Below are 17,639 nucleotides of genomic sequence, written 5' to 3'. Positions count from 1 at the left end.
GTGAAGTGCATGCTTTTGGAAGCTCTCTCAGAAAAACAAGCCATATTAGTGGAGGGAAAAGATACACCAAAGGACATTTTATATAAACTGAGAACTATGTATGCAACTACATATGCAAAGCAGCAACCAATTTGGTTGGCAGAGTTGAATGAAACCAAATTAAGGGATAAAAGTAAATGTAATGATCACATTATGCATCTTATGTCTTCATTTCAAAAGTTAGAACTTTCTGGAATTCCCATGTGTGATGCATTGAAAAGAGCATTTCTTTTTACCTCACTGTCAAAGAAGTTTGATGTTTTTAGGTCTGTAAATGAGGCCATTGAAGGGCAATCTTTTGAACAGGCAACATCAAAACTAAGGCAGGAATGCATAATAAATGATTCTGAGGAGATGTGTTCTCAAAGCAAGTCAGAGAGAAATGAAACAAATTTCTTGGCAAAGAACAGAGGAAGGCGGAGCTATGGGAAAACTCCACCCAAGGGCAAGCTGATTTGCTACTCATGTGGAAAGGAGGGACATGTATCTAAATGGTGTAAGGAAACACAAAACACTCCCTCTAGCTCACCTAAGCCAATGGAACTAAAGAATTTTCAAACCAGGAAATGTATGAAGGACAAAGATAAACACAAGGGCTTTCTAATGGCAGAAAAATCTTTGACTATGGTAAATAATAATTCAAATGAAAGTACTTGGATTTTGGATTCGGGGAGCACATGCCATTTAACCAATTGTAAGGATTTCTTTCAGGAAATGTGTCCAGAGGAAGGTATTCTTAAAACTGCAAACGCAGGGACTGCTAAGATCCAAGCAAAAGGTATTGGATTCTTAAAATGCAAAGTGTCTAATGAAGTTAAAGAAATTCCTGTAAGTGATGTCTTGTATATTCCCCAAGCAGTTTGCAATATGCTTAGTGTATCTACATTAGATAAGAAGGGATTTGTGATTCATTTTGAAAACAGTAAGTGCACAATCTCTAAAAATGATGAAGTGTATGCTGAAGCTTTTATGCATAATGATGTTTATAAGCTGAACATTTCAGGTGAAGCCTCACATATGGCGCAAGTAAGGAAGAATGATGGTAAATGTAGTCTGGAAATCTGGCACCGCCGCCTGGGACATCGTGATTTTAAGGTGATCCAGGATCTTTACAGTAAGCAACTGGCCACCGGCATTCAGATAAGTGCAGATGCTGGTAAAATGGAGAAATGCATAGACTGTGTTACTCAAAAAGGTGTGAGACCCTCATTTCCTGCATACACAGGAAATAGGAGTAATAAAGTACTGGACTTAATACACAGTGACTTATGTGGACCGTTTAATATCCCATCATTGGGAAATAACAGATTTGTGCTAATATTCTTGGATGATTTCTCTAGATACTGTGTGGCCTATTTGCTGAAAGAAAAAAGTCAAGTCACAGACATGCTGAAGAAATACGTAGCCATGGTGAGCAATAAATTTGAAAGAAAACCAAAGGTTCTTCAGACCGACAATGGTGGTGAGTTCATTTCACAAAGCATGCGCACATTTCTAGAACAAGAAGGCATTCAGCATATCACAACAGTAGCTTATACACCAGAGCAAAATTCTGTTGCAGAGAGAAAATTTAGGTCAATTGTGGAAATGACCAGATGTATGCTGTCAGATAGCAATCTCCCTAAAAGACTATGGGGGGAAGCCATTCTCACAGCAGTGTACCTACAAAACAGAATGCCAACTAAAGGCGCTGAGCGCACACCACATGAGACATGGCATGGTAGGAAGCCAAACCTGTCACACATAAGAACATTTGGAAGTACAGCATATGCTCATGTACCAAAGCAAAGAAGGCATAAGCTGGATTCCACAACAGAAAGGGGCATTTTAGTTGGCTATGCTCCAGGACACAAAGGATATAGAATTTTGAATCTGAAAACTGGCATTGTTGGCATAAGACATGTTACATATTTTGATGAAAACAAAAGGGTTGATAAAGGCTGGATTATCCCAGATGAGCCTTATCATCCAGAATATGAAACTAGAACCATAATAGACATGCCAGTGTATATAAATGCCATACCAAGGCAGATGTCTGAAAGCAACTCATCTGTATCTAACGAGGAACAGGCAGAGGAAACAGACACAGAAAGGATCATTGAAGAAGACAGTACAGTTGGAGAAGGGGAATCAATTGGAGAAGAACTCTCAGATTTTGAGGATGCGGAAAGGTCAGACCAACCTGTAGTCAGACGCTCATCCAGGGAAAACAAAGGTGTTCCACCCCCAAGACTGTCTTACCTAACAAAGTCAGCAGAAGCTCAAGAGCCCTTAACATGGGATGAGATTGAGAAAATGCCAGCAGAAGAAGCTGCTGAATGGCATAAAGCTGCACAAGAAGAAATTGATGCATTGGATAAAAATAATACTTGGATTCTTACAAAATTACCTCCTGGCAAGAAAGCTATAGGATGCAAATGGGTATTCAAGTTAAAAAGGAATGCACAAGGAAAAGTGGAAAGGTATAAAGCCAGATTAGTGGCAAAGGGATATCTTCAAAAATATGGAGAAGATTTTGATGAAGTGTTTGCACCTGTAGTGAAACACACGACAATCAGAACACTTCTGAGCATTGCAGTCTCAAAAGGCATGCAAGTCAAACACATTGATGTGAAAACAGCGTTTCTTCATGGAGAAATAACTGAAGACTTGTACATGGAACAGCCAACAGGTTTCATAAATACAAAACAAAGACAGCTAGTGTGTAAATTAAACAAAGGTCTTTATGGATTAAAGCAAAGTGCAAAATGTTGGAATGAAAAATTGCATGAAATATTGACAAATTTAGGATTTAAGCAAGGTGAAGCAGATAAATGCTTGTACACTAGGTGCACAAATGGACAATATGCATACATTTTAGCTTTTGTTGATGATCTGCTCATTGCAAGCGAAAGTGAGCAAGAGTACAAGGACATTGTAAAGTGTTTAAACCAGAATGTTGAGATAAAAGAACTTGGTAATGTGTCATACTATCTTGGTATAGAAATTGAGAAACAAAATGATGGTTCTTATCTTCTAAGCCAGAAGCAGAAAATAAATGAGCTTATTGAAAGTTTAGGTATGCAAGATGCCCAAGTTGTAAGCACTCCCATGATCACTGATTTTCTGAAGGATGAAACAGTAAGAGAACCTTTACCAGATAACATCCAATATAGATCAGCCATAGGTAAGCTTTTATATCTAGCTACCACATACAGGGCTGATATAGCAAATGCAGTAGGAATTTTGAGCAGAAGGGTCAGCTCACCTACCAAATCAGATTGGACTGCAGTTAAAAGGATGGTAAGGTATTTAAAGGGTACCATTGATTGTAAATTAAAGATTTCAGCCAATAGTAATCCAAAACTAATATGTTACTGTGATTCAGATTGGGCAGGGGATCATTCTGATTATAAATCCACAAGTGGATATGTGTTTATGTATGGAAATGTACAAATTTCATGGGCCAGTCATAAACAAAGTATTGTGAGTTTGTCTTCTACAGAAGCTGAATACGTGGCCGTATCGGAAGCGTGCAGAGAACTGATGTGGATTGAAAAACTTTTGCTGGATTTTGGAATAGCTGAAAAGAGACCAATCCAGATAATGGAAGATAATCAGAGCTGCATCCGACTGTCACAGAATGACAAGGTTCAGTCACGCACCAAGCACATCGCAACGAAATACCACAACGTGCGAGAGTTGGCGAAAGAAGGGGTCATCAGTCTACACTATTGTCACACCAGTGAGATGACAGCTGACATCATGACCAAACCGTTACCCAGAGAACATTTTGTGAATCTGCGTATAAAGCTTGGACTTTGTATGAATAAATAATTGCATGACAGTTATGCATGAGAAGGGGTTTGTTGGAATGTAATTGTATTTTACATGCATTGCCTGTCACCTATTATTTCTCTGTGATTACTCTGTGACCTCTGATGTGAATTACTTAGAGAGGTCACACAGCTATGTAACTTCCTGTGGGGGTTAGACACAGCAGATGCAGCACATGGAGCACATGGAGCTCATGATCTCTCCTAACCTGAGAGGATCTATGGTGGTGTGAGCATCCATTGCCATCTAAGCACATGGAAGGAGCTGATAATACAAATGTATAGTAATATGTATATATAAGCCTGTCTGATTATAATCTAACTACAAACTGTGAGTAAACAGATGTTTTGTTACTTCAACTTTAAAGTGACTCAGCAGTGAATTATTCTGGGGTGAATGAGAGAGAGATGAAGAAAGAAATTAACATTTCTAAAGCTGAAGCTGTGTGTACTAAAATCTGCTAATTATTTACTACAAATAATCCAACACTCATTAATATACAGTGCTACCCCTCTACCCTATTACTACGATATAATTTGTAGCCCGATATCACTGTGTCCCACTGGTTATCTTCCTATAATATCCAATTTTTCATTGTGTGCAATGTATTCCAGATCTCCCATTTTATGTCTCAGGCTCAGGGTATAGACATTTCAATGCATGCTCGTTGCTCAGTTTTATATAACGTTTAATACATGACATTATTAATATGTTACTTTCTGCCTGGTTGTTATTATTTTTACTTAAGACCATCTGATCCACTATGGTCTCTTTGACATCCTTACCTATAAGGAATTTTTCATTCCCTGTTTGGGTGATATCCTCAAAAGATACCTTATCTTGAACTATGCGCTTTTGAGCGACTGCCGGCCTCCCCCCCGTTTCTAGTTTAAAAGCTGTTCTAGTTCTTTTTTAAACGTTGATGCCAGCAGCCTGGTCCCACCCTGGTTAAGGTGAAGCCATTCAGATCGGAATAGGCTCTCCCTTCCCCAGAATGCTGCCCAGTTCCTGACAAATCCAAAACCCTCATCCCTGCACCATCGTCTCATCCATGCTTTGAGACTCCGGATATCTATCTGCCTGTCGCTTGGGCCTAGCATGTGGAACAGGTAGTATTTCAGAAAATGCTACCTAGAGGATCTGGATTTGAGCTTCCTTCCTAAAAGCCTAAATTTGGCTTCCAGAACCTCTCTCCCACATTTTCCTATGTCGTTGGTACCCACGTGTACCAAGACTGCCGGCTCCTCCCCAGCACTATCTAAAATCTTGTCTAGGTGCCGCGTGAGGTCCACCACCTTCGCACCAGGCTTATCATGTTTCAATCACATTACTTTAGCACTTAAAGAATTACATTGGTTTCTCATACATTGCTTAGAGAGAAAGAGAAAAAGAAAGGTACATTTTAATTATTTACATAATTAATTCTCTTAACTAGGTGTGGATACTATTGGCTTTATTCTGTGAAAAATAGAGCACTTCAGGATTAGTTCCATTTTTTTAGAACTAATTAGAACTTCAGGGACCTTCCTTGCTTGAAATGTAATCTCTGGTGTGAAAACTACACAAAGGAGAAATGGCATATCTAAACATTCATTGATTAATAATCCAGCTCATTTTCGAAAGTGATCGCCGGCCATCTTCCGACACAAATTGGGAGATGGCCAATGATCTCCTGAACCCGGCCAAATTGGTATAATCGAAAGCCGATTTTGGCCGAGTTCAACTGCTTTCCGTCGCGGAGCCGGCGAAATATTAAGGGGGCGTGTCTGTAGGGTAGTGAAGGCGGGACGGGGGTGGGACAGGGGTGTGCTCCCGAGATGGCTGGCTTCGCCTGATAATGGAAAAAAAAAAGCCAGGCTTGACAAGCATTTGGCTGGCTTTACTCGGTCCCTTTTTTTTCACGACCAAGCTTCAAAACGGAGCCCCAACTGACCAGATGACCACCGAAGGGAATCGGGGATGACCTCCCCTTACTCCCCCAGTGATCACTAACCCCCTCCCACCCTCAAAAAAACAACTTTAAAAACTTGGTCATACTCAAGTCCATCATAGCAGTATGCAGGTCCCTGGAGCAGTTTTAGTGGGTGCAGTGCACGTCAGGCAAGCGGACCCAGGCCCATCCCCCCCTACCTGTTATACTTGTGCTGGTAAATGGGAGCCCTCCAACCCCCCCCCCCAAAAAAAAACCCCCACTGTACCCACATCTAGGTGCCCCCCTTCACCCATAAGGGCTATGGTAATGGTGTAGAGTTGTGGGCAGTGGGTTTTGGGGGGCATTTGGGGGGCTCAGCAGCTAACGTAAGGGAGCTATGCACCTGAGAGCTATTTAAAAATTTTTTTTTTACTTTTTAGAAGTGCCCCCTAGGGTGCCCAGTTGGTGTCCTGGCATGTCAGGGGGACCAGTGCACAACAAATGCTGGCTCCTCCCACGACCTTGTATTTGGCCGAGTATGAGATCGCCGGCATTAGTTTCCATTATCGGCTGAAATCAATGCTGGCCATATCTAAAGCCGACCAAAATGCTGAGATTTGGCCGGCCCCGACCGTATTATCGAAACGAAAGATGGTCGGCTTAATTGCGATTATAGGTTGGAAAATGTGGGTGGCCCCGGCTGCTGTGTTTTGGGTGTCCTCACTTCGATTAAGGGTGATAATGATAAACGTCCGCAGCTGCTCTTCCCATTTGGAAGCTTGCACTTGCTTGATTGGCACCTCTTTAAAACAGCTTACTCTGTTCTTGCACTTCAGAGGTATTTCTTTACATTATGGGGTGGTATTTGAAAGCGTTTTAGCTCCAGTTATAGTAAACCATGTTTTTCCCCACTATATGCTTGTGTACACTTGCTTGTTTGAGGTTTTTTTTTTGGGGGGGGGGGGGTGGACTTTTTGCCAATTCTTGAAAGATAACTGGTGTGTGGGTTTGGTTTCAGACTGGGTGTTAGCTGGTAGCTTAGCATATTGTCTGCATTTTCTATATGTGACCAACTCTCCATTCTCTACCCTCCAGGAGTTCATTGCTGTGTGTGATGTGCTCCCTCACTGCCCCCCATTCTCTCTCTCCTTTGTTGAAGCAGGCAGCCTCTGGTCCCTTGGAGCCAACAGATTCTTATTATTTATTATTTTATTTATTGCATTTGTATCCCACGTTCTCCGAGGACAAGCAGGCTGCTTGTTCTCACTGATGGGTGACGTCCACGGCAGCCCCCTCCAATCGGAATCTTCACTAGCAAAGGCCTTTGCTAGCCCTCGCGCGCCGATGCGCACTGCGCGGCCGTCTTCCCGCCCGAACCGGCTCGTGTTCGTCAGTCTTCTTTTGTCCGCGCTCGGGACGGTCGTGTTTTGCCGCCGTTTCGTGCCCCTCAAGTTGACCTCGCGCGTCTTCGCGATTTTCGCTGAAAAAAAAAAAGAAGGACCTTTACGGTTTTTACCTCTTTCCCGTGCTTCCAGCTTTTGCCCCGCGTAAGTTTCCTTTCGCTTTCGGGACCGGCCTTTTTGGCCTCAGTATGGGTTTTTTCTCCCTTCTTTTTGGTGCCTTTCATCATCATCGTGAATTTTGATTTCGCCGGCGTGATTTTTCCGCCCATGTCATCGAAGTCTTCCAGCGGCTTCAAGAAGTGCACCCAGTGCGCCCGGGTAATCTCGCTCACTGATAGGCACGCGTCGTGTCTTCAGTGTCTCGGGGCTGGGCACCGCAGCGAACTCAGGTAGCGAGATTGGCCCAGTGGAACGCGTTGTTCTCGGGCTCTTCGATGACAACAGCACAGGACGCACCGAGCGCATCGGCGTCGACAGCATCGGAGTCATCGACCTCGGCATCGGCTGCATCGACTGCATCGAGGATCTGACCTCCTGCATCGTCGGTACCGAGGCATCGAAAGGCTGCGTCAACGTCGGTGGTACCGAGGCCTCCGCTGTTGCTGATGTCGTCAGACGGTGGTGCTTCGTCTGGAGTGCAGGTGAGGGCTGTCCATTCCCCTGCTGGTGGTGGTGAGCCTTCGGGTGGGTCTCCCCCTACCCTGAGGGCTCCTGCGGTACAGCCCCCCCGAGATCGACCTTCTTCGGCCTCGGCCCCGAGGAAGCGACGGTTGGATTCTACGTCCTCCTCGTCGGTACCGGGAAGCTCCAGTGACATGCTTCGCTTGAAGAAGTCAAAGAAGCATCGTCACCGGTCTCCTTCCCATCTCGGTACCGAGAGCTCTGGGTCGCCGAGGCAGTCGGCACCCAGTAGGCATCGGCACCGGGAGAACCGCTCACCCTCTGTTCAGGAGGTGTCGATGCGCTCCCCCTTGGACAGCCCGGAACCGCCTCCACACCCGGAACAGACTCTGACCTCAACACCTGCATCGGCTTCCCAGTCTTTCTCCACAGCCGCTCTGCACGAGAGTCTCCGGGCCGTTCTTCCAGAGATTCTGGGAGAGCTGTTGCGCCCTTCTCCTCCGGTACCGGGGGGTGCTTGCGCCACCGGTACCGTCGAGTGAGGCGACGGTGGGCCCCTTGCCCGAGGTGAGGTCCCCGGTAGGCTACGGCCGCCTCCCAGGCGGACTCCCCGACGACGTCGGCGGAGGGAGCTTCGCCGGTGCTGGCGAGGGAGTCCACCTCTCGACGCTCCTACCATGGCCGTGTTTCCACGGAGTTGAGTCGGGCACGGCTTCAGACGCAAGTTCGTGAACTTGTGTCTGATACCGATGGTGAGGCCTCGTGGGAGGAGGAGGAGGACATCAAATATTTCTCTGACAAGGAGTCTGATGGCCTTCCTTCTGACCCCACTCCCTCCCCTGAAAGGCAGCTTTCTCCTCCCGAGAGTCTGTCTTTCGCGGCCTTTGTCCGGGAGATGTCTACGGCCATCCCCTTCCCAGTGGTTGTGGAGGATGAGCCCAGGGCTGAAATGTTTGAGCTCTTGGACTATCCTTCTCCACCTAAGGAAGTGTCCACAGTACCCATGCATCATGTCCTAAAAAAGACATTGCTGGCGAACTGGACCAAGCCTCTAACTAATCCCCACATTCCCAAGAAGATCGAATCCCAGTATCGGATCCATGGGGACCCAGAGCTGATGCGCACTCAGTTGCCTCACAACTCTGGTGTGGTGGATCTGGCCCTAAAGAAGGCTAAGAGTTCTAGAGAGCATGCTTCGGTGCCCCCGGGCAAAGACTCCAGAACCTTAGACTCCTTTGGGAGGAAGGCCTATCATTCCTCTATGCTCGTGGCCAAAATCCAGTCTTACCAGCTCTACACGAGCATCCATATGCGGAACAATGTGCGGCAGTTGGCGGGCTTGGTGGACAAGCTCCCTCCTGAGCAAGCCAAGCCTTTTCAGGAGGTGGTCAGGCAGCTGAAGGCGTGCAGAAAATTCCTGGCCAGACGGGTATATGATACCTTTGATGTTGCGTCCAGGGCTGCTGCTCAAGGTGTGGTGATGCGCAGACTCTCATGGCTGCGTGCCTCCGACCTGGAGAATAGGATCCAGCAGCGGATTGCGGACTCTCCTTGCCGAGCGGACAACATTTTTGGAGAAAAAGTCGAACAGGTGGTAGAACAACTCCACCAGTGGGATACCGCTTTCGACAAGTTCTCCCGCCGGCAGCCTTCAGCATCTACCTCTTCAGGTAGACGTTTTTATGGGGGAAGGAGGGCTGTTCCCTACTCTTCTGGTAAGCGTAGGTACAATCCTCCCTCTCGACAGCCTGCGGCCCAGGCTAAGCCCCAGCGCGCTCGCTCTCGTCAGCAGCGTGCGCCTCAGCAAGGCCCCACGGCTCCCCAGCAAAAGCAAGGGACGAGCTTTTGACTGGCTCCAGCAGAGCATAGCCGACATCAACGTGTCCGTGCCGGGCGATCTGCCGGTCGGGGGGAGGTTGAAAGTTTTTCACCAAAGGTGGCCTCTTGTAACCTCCGACCGTTGGGTTCTTCAAATAGTCCGGCAAGGATATACCCTCAATTTGGCCTCGAAGCCTCCAAATTGCCCACCGGGAGCTCAGTCCTACAGCTTCCAGCACAAGCAGGTACTTGCAGAGGAACTCTCCGCCGTTCTCAGCGCCAATGCGGTTGAGCCCGTGCCATCAGGGCAAGAAGGGCTGGGATTCTATTCCAGGTACTTCCTTGTGGAAAACAAAACAGGGGGGATGCGTTCCATCCTAGACCTAAGGGCCCTGAACAAATATCTGGTCAAGGAAAAGTTCAGGGCACCCTTCTTCCCATGATTCAGGAAAATGATTGGCTATGCTCTCTGGACTTGAAGGACGCCAGCTTACAGGCAGTATCTGCGATTTCAGCTGGGCACACGTCACTTCCAGTACTGTGTGCTACCCTTTGGGCTCGCCTCTGCGCCCAGAATGTTCACGAAGTGCCTGGCTGTAGTAGCAGCGGCGCTTGCAGGCTGGGAGTGCACGTGTTACCCTGTCTTGACGATTGGCTGGTGAAGAACACATCCGAGGCAGGAGCTCTACAGTCCATGCAGATGACTATTCGCCTCCTGGAGCTACTGGGGTTTGTGATAAATTATCCAAAGTCCCACCTTCTCCCAGTACAAAGACTCGAATTCATAGGAGCTCTGCTGGATTCTCGGACAGCTCGTGCCTATCTCCCAGAGACGAGAGTCAACAACTTGTTGTCCCTCGTCTCAAGGGTGCGAGCGTCCCAGCAGATCATAGCTCGGCAGATGTTGAGATTGCTGGGCCACATGGCCTCCACAGTTCATGTGACTCCCATGGCCCGTCTTCACATACGATCTGCTCAATGGACCCTAGCTTCCCAGTGGTTTCAGGCTGCTGGGGATCTAGAGGACGTGATCCACCTGTCCACGAGTTTTCTCAAATCCCTGCAGTGGTGGACGATTTGGTCCAATTTGACTTTGGGACGTCCTTTCCAAATTCCTCAGCCACAAAAAGTGCTGACTACGGATGCGTCTCTCCTGGGGTGGGGAGCTCATGTTGATGGGCTTCACACCCAGGGAAGCTGGTCCCTCCAGGAACAAGGTCTACAGATCAATCTCCTGGAGTTACGAGCAGTCTGGAACGCTCTGAAGGCTTTCAGAGATCGGCTGTCCCACCAAATTATCCAAATTCAGACAGACAACCAGGTTGCCATGTATTATATCAACAAGCAGGGGGGCACCGGATCTCGCCCCCTGTGTCAGGAAGCCGTCAGCATGTGGCTGTGGGCTCGCCGTTACGGCATGCTGCTCCAAGCCACATATCTGGCAGGCGTAAACAACAGTCTGGCCAACAGATTGAGCAGGATTATGCAACCTCACGAGTGGTCGCTCAACTCCAGAGTAGTGCGCCGGATCTTCCAGGTGTGGGGCACCCCCTTGGTACATCTCTTCGCATCTTGAGCCAACCACAAAGTCCCTCAGTTCTGTTCCAGGCTTCAGGCCCACGGCAGACTGGCATCGGATGCCTTCCTCCTGGACTGGGGGGAGGGTCTGCTGTATGCTTATCCTCCCATACCTCTGGTGGGGAAGACTTTGTTGAAACTCAAGCAAGACCGCGGCACCATGATTCTGATTGCTCCGCTTTGGCCGCGTCAGATCTGGTTCCCTCTTCTTCTGGAGTTGTCCTCCGAAGAACCGTGGAGATTGGAGTGTTTTCTGACCCTCATCACCCAGAACGAAGGGGCGCTTCTGCATCCCAACCTCCAGTCTCTGGCTCTCACGGCCTGGATGTTGAGAGCGTAGACTTTGCCTCTTTGGGTCTGTCGGAGGGTTACTTTGGGTCTAAGAGGAGTTACTTCTTTTTATGGAGGAGGTTTGCCGTCTGGTGTGACAGCAAGGCCTTAGATCCTCGCTCCTGTCCTACACAGACCCTGCTTGAATACCTTCTGCACTTGTCTGAGTCTGGTCTCAAGACCAACTCTGTAAGGGTTCACCTTAGCGCAATCAGTGCATACCATTACCGTGTGGAAGGTAAGCCGATCTCAGGACAGCCTTTAGTTGTTCGCTTCATGAGAGGTTTGCTTTTGTCAAAGCCCCCCGTCAATGTCGTTCTCACCCAGCTGATGAAACCTCCTTTTGAGCCACTGAACCCCTGCCATCTGAAGTACTTGACCTGGAAGTTCATTTTCTTGGTGGCAGTTACTTCAGCTCGTAGAGTCAGTGAGCTTCAGGCCCTGGTAGCTCATGCTCCTTATACCAAGTTTCATCACAATAGAGTAGTCCTCCGCACTCACCCTAAGTTCTTGCCGAAGGTAGTGTCGGAGTTCCATCTGAACCAGTCAATTGTCTTGCCAATATTTTTCCCTCGTCCTTATTCCTGCCCTGCTGAACGTCAGCTGCACACATTGGACTGCAAAAGAGCATTGGCCTTCTATCTGGAGCGGACACAGCCCAACAGACAGTCCGCCCAATTGTTTGTTTCTTTTGATCCCAACAGGAGGGGAGTGGCTGTGGGGAAACGCACCATTTCAAATTGGCTAGCAGATTGCATTTCCTTCACTTACGCCCAGGCTGGGCTGGCTCTTGAGGGTCATATCACGGCTCATAGTGTTAGAGCCATGGCAGCGTCAGTGGCCCACTTGAAGTCAGCCACTATTGAAGAGATTTGCAAGGCTGCGACGTGGTCATCTGTCCACACATTCACATCTCATTACTGCCTGCAGCAGGATACCCGACGCGACAGTCGGTTCGGGCAGTCAGTGCTTCAGAATCTGTTCGGGGTTTAGAATCCAACTCCACCCCCCTAGGCCCATGTTTATTCTGTTCCAGGCTACACTCTCAGTTAGTTGGATAAGTTGTTAGGTCAATCTCAGTTATGTCCTCGCCGTTGCGAGGCCCAATTGACCATGTTTGTTGTTTTGAGTGAGCCTGGGGGCTAGGGATACCCCATCAGTGAGAACAAGCAGCCTGCTTGTCCTCGGAGAAAGAGAATGCTACATACCTGTAGAAGGTATTCTCCGAGGACAGCAGGCTGATTGTTCTCACATACCCGCCCACCTCCCCTTTGGAGTTGTGTCTTCCCTTGTCTTTGTCTTGCTATATACGGGACTGACGAACACGAGCCGGTTCAGGCGGGAAGACGGCCGCGCATGCACGGTGTGCATCGGCGCGCGAGGGCTAGCAAAGGCCTTTGCTAGTGAAGATTCCGATTGGAGGGGGCTGCCGTGGACGTCACCCATCAGTGAGAACAATCAGCCTGCTGTCCTCGGAGAATACCTTCTACAGGTATGTAGCATTCGCTTTTTCCCACCTATTTGCAGGCTCGATGTGGCTTACATAGTTTTGTTATGACTGTCATTCCAGAATATCAGATACAATTAGTAGTGTGCAGAGACTGAGTAAGGGCAGATAGAGGAAGAGATTAGGCGAGTGATTGTGGAGGTGGATTTTCATAGCTGGGTGGGTTGGTAAAGTGGGTCAGTTGGTAAAGTGGGGCAGCACAAGTTCAAGGTAAGCTCATACCTCTCAGCCACCTCTTCCCTTTCTGCTATGTAGGTGCTAAACAAACACTTCTTGCATCTTGCAGGACAGCTGGTCAAGAGGAATGCAAGAGACAGCAGTGGACTGTAATACACTGGACTCTGAGAGTCATGATTGTTTCCAGGGCCATGCCTAGGGTCTCTGGTGCCCCCCTGCAGACTATCAGTTGGTCCCCCACCCCCCCCCCCCCACCCCCGTGTGGCACAAGATGGTAAGGCTTACAAGCCTTTCTTGTGAAATACTTGATCGCAAATAATTTTTTTATAATTTTTAACCATGAAAATGATCGCTCACCACTTGCCACACTGACAGGAATTGTCAGCAATATTCTTAGAAAACAAATTGCTATACATTGCAAAATAAGATAGCAGATGTAAATTCTCAAAGTGGACATATTCCAAACACTAAAATGAAAATAAAATGATTTTTTTTTTACCTTTGTTGTCTGGTGACTTTGTTTTTCTATCCATATTGGTCCGAGTCTCTGATTCTGCTGCTCTGTATCTGTTCTCTTAACTCCGTTTCCAGGGCTTCCTTTCCATTTATTTCTTTACTTTCCTCCTTTCTTCTTCATTTCTTGCCCTACATCCATAAGTAAAAGCTGTGTCCTCCTCTGTGGAATTGACTGGAGGAGGTATAATGTGGATCTAGCTTTTGCCTATTTTCTCCATCCATGTGCAGTTTTTCTCCTCTCTTCCCTTTCCCTCATCTCCATCCATGTGCAGTTTTTCTCCTCTCTTCCCTTTCCCTCATCTCCATCCATGTGCAGTTTTTCTCCTCTCTTCCCTTTCCCTCATCTCCATCCATGTGCATCTTCTTCTTTTTTCTTTCTTCACCTCAATCCATGTCCAGCACTTCTCCTCTCTCATCCCCTCCATCCATGTTCAGCATTTCTCCTCTCTCATCCCTTCCCTGTATCCATATAAAGCAATAATTCTCTCTCCCTTCTCCTCCATCCAGCATTTCTCCTCTCTTCCTGCCAACTCCTCCATCCATCCATGTCCAGAGAATCTTTTTTCCCTGCCTCCCCTCTCATCCATGTCCAGCGATTCTCCTCTCTCCCCTGCCCTCCCCTGTCATCCATGTTCAACAATTCTCCTCTCTCCCCTGCCCTCCACTCTCATCCATGTCCAGCAATTCTCCTCTCTCCCCTGCCCTCTCCTCTCATCCATGTCTAGCGATACTCCTCTCTCCCCTGCCCTCAACTCCCATCCATGTCCAACGATTCTCCTCTCTCCCCAATGATTCTCCTCTCTCCCCTGCCCTTCATGTCCAGCGAATCTCTCTTCACTGACCTCCCCTCCCCTCCATGTTCAGTATGTCTCCTCTGCCCCTACCCTCCCCTCTCATCCATGTCCAGCAATTCTCTCTTCCCTGCCCTCCTCTCCCCTCCGTGTCCAGCATGGAGAGCGGAGGGCAGGGGAGGGAGGCGACATGCTGGACATGGAGGGGAGGGCAGGGGAGGGGAGAGAGAATTGCTGGACATGGAGGGGAGGGCAGGGGAGAGAGGAGAATTGCGACTTCGGGTAAAAGATTTTGGAGCACGAGAGCAGGAACAGAAGGGAGCGGGCAAGTGAGCCGGACCTCAGGAAAAAGGTGCTGGTATGCTGTACCGGCGCATACTGGAACAAAAAAAGCACTATATGTATCCCTCATTGATAAGTCTCTGACTCTAAAGTTTAGCAATTTCATTAAAGCAAAATGTATTTTCACATATCACAAACTCTTCCTATCCAAGCAGAATGTTTTATATTTATTTATTTATTGCATTTGTATCCCACATTTTCCCACCTCTTTGCAGGCTCAATGTGGCTTACAATGCATCATGAATTGTGGAGATATATAAGAAATAAACATTTAGTAATTACACACAAAAAAAGCAATCAGATTTTCACTTACCAGCTCTTCAACACAGCTAAAATTCCTCTTTGAACCTACTGTTTGAACCATCAGCCAATGAAATGGCTTTTAGCTGTAATATCTCAGGTTACCTGATAATTATGCACACATCATTGAAGTCATGCCCTCCTCTCAGTGTACATGCTCAGAAAAAAAAACTTTGAACCACTTACAGATTTGAACAAACAATTACACTATTTATTTTTTATTTCTCCCCAGTCTCACTTGCACACCTCCCTCCAAACCTGTTTTCTTTAATTTGAATGTTGTTCAAGCTCACCCTGAATGAGGAGTTCTTCCCACACCAAAGACATATATAGCACTGGTTGTACTCTTTGAAGCAACTTTAGCAGAGCTGTCTGCCTCAGTTAGCACTGCTGGGCTGCCTTCACTTCCTGATGCGGAGAGGGAAGGGCAGGGGAGAGAGGAGAATCACAACTTCAGGTAAAAGATTTTGCAAGTGAGCGGACCTGGGTGGCGCCCTCCAGAGGTTACCCCGCTTACCGTGTTGGCACGGCCCTGATTGTTTCTACCCAATTCATTGTACAGATGTCTTGTTCTCTATTGGACACATTCGGTTGTGGCTGCCTGTGGGGTGCCGGAGGGGAAGAGGCCCTGAGAATGGATGTGTGCATCCCTCATGGTCAAGGGCTCCCCATTCTGTCTCTGTTCTTTGCATTCAAATCTTACCTCTATTTTCACCAGGTTCACGGGTAACCACAGCAGGTAATTTTTTTCCCGCTTTCCACCTCATGTGTTTCCCTGCTAGGTTCCATCCTTCTTTATGTGGTGAACCCCAGTCCCCTTTTATGAAGTGCCCACCCATTCTGAAGGTTGTTGGGGGTGGGGAGGGGGGGAGCATATATGCACTGAATGTCTTGTCCACATTATTCAACACAGGCCTACAATCCTCCATAGTTATGGAACAACAACATTTCTAAATTCTAGCCTGCAAACTATTTTCAAGGTGGCCCCAGGTCATAGGCGGTCGGTGGCCCAATTGTTTGGGAAGGCTAAAGGGGGCGGGGTTAGGGGTGGGGACAGGGGCGGAACTTACTCCATAATTGTCTGACCACACAGAAAAAAAATAAGTAAAAATAAAATAGTCACAATTAATACCTTTTATTAAATTTAGATATCATATGTCAAAGAATAAAGTGGTTGCTCAAAGCATATACTAACCACAATCGCTCAACTGCAAAACACTATGCACAACTTTGTGCAAAAACACACTCAGAACCTTACTGTACCATAAATAATGCAGACTGTCAACAATATGAAACAAGGGATCTGTCATGTTCTCGAGGACCTTGGCATTCTGTCAGGCTTCTTCCCCGGGAACCCTGGATACGTGAGTCCTTGGACTACGGCCGAGGAGCGGCAGTGGCAGGCAAGATCACCTTCAGAGCAGAGAAGAGACAAAGCTGGACTGGAACCCCGGACTGGAGTCCTGTACTGGAACACTCGGGACTGGAACGCACCGGACCGGAACACACTGGAGTAGGCTTCACCTACGCTTAGCTGCCTTTCCCCGAGGGTTGAGTCCTCAGGTTCGAGCAGCCGGTAGGGCTTACAGGAAAACCAGAACTGGAACCAGCAACAGGAACAACCGGAGTCAGGATCCAGCAGTGCTCCCAGGTACCTAGGCTAACGTGAGACAGGCAGGCAGGGAATGAGCGGGTTCTGGCAATAGTCCAAGACAGGTGGCTGGCAGAGAAGATCTGAGTACAGGCAATAGGCAGAGACAGGTGGCTGGCAGAGAATAACTGAGTATAGGCAATAGGCAGAGACAGGCGTGGTCAGGTTCAAAGCAGGAGTCTCTGGGCAGGCGGCTAGCAGAGCAGTAGATAGGTACAGGCAAGGGTCAGAACCAATAGCAAGACTAGGGCTGGAGCTCCAGTAACAAGGAAAACTGGCAAAGGACAAGACTAGGGCTGAAGCTCCAGAAACCAAGGAAACCCCACCGGGGAAAACCAGAGGCTAGACTCAGGAGACCTAGAAGCTGTACACAAGCTAACAAGCAGAGCAGTGCCCAAGCTAACTAGGCAAACACTAGGAACTCACACAGAGCAAACAGACGAACTAGTAAAGCTGTACACAGGCTACCAAGCAAGGCTGTGCCCAAGCTAACTAGTCAAACACTAGGCAATCACACAGAACTGGACAATGTAGCAGTGCACAGAGCACTCTAGCATACCAGGGACCTTATACGATGCAAAGGCAAAGGCTGTAGTCTCTAAGTGCTTAATAAAGCCCTTCAACACCAGAGGCGCAGCTGCAGCAATCTCTAAGTAACTACGGAGGCTGTTCAGGCACAAACCACAGAGCAGACAGAAAGCACAGTGAAACACAGAGAGGCTTCCCACACCCAGGTGTCGTGTAGTGGAGCAATTAGAGTCATGCTGGAAGCAGCCAGCACACAGAGAGAGAGAAAGAGCTAACCCAGGCAACACCCACAGGTGCAGTATAGTGAAGC

This window comes from Microcaecilia unicolor, chromosome 10 (genome assembly GCF_901765095.1).
Source record: "Microcaecilia unicolor chromosome 10, aMicUni1.1, whole genome shotgun sequence".
NCBI classification, from domain to species: domain Eukaryota; kingdom Metazoa; phylum Chordata; class Amphibia; order Gymnophiona; family Siphonopidae; genus Microcaecilia; species Microcaecilia unicolor.
Note: the sequence above shows the minus strand (reverse complement) of the source record.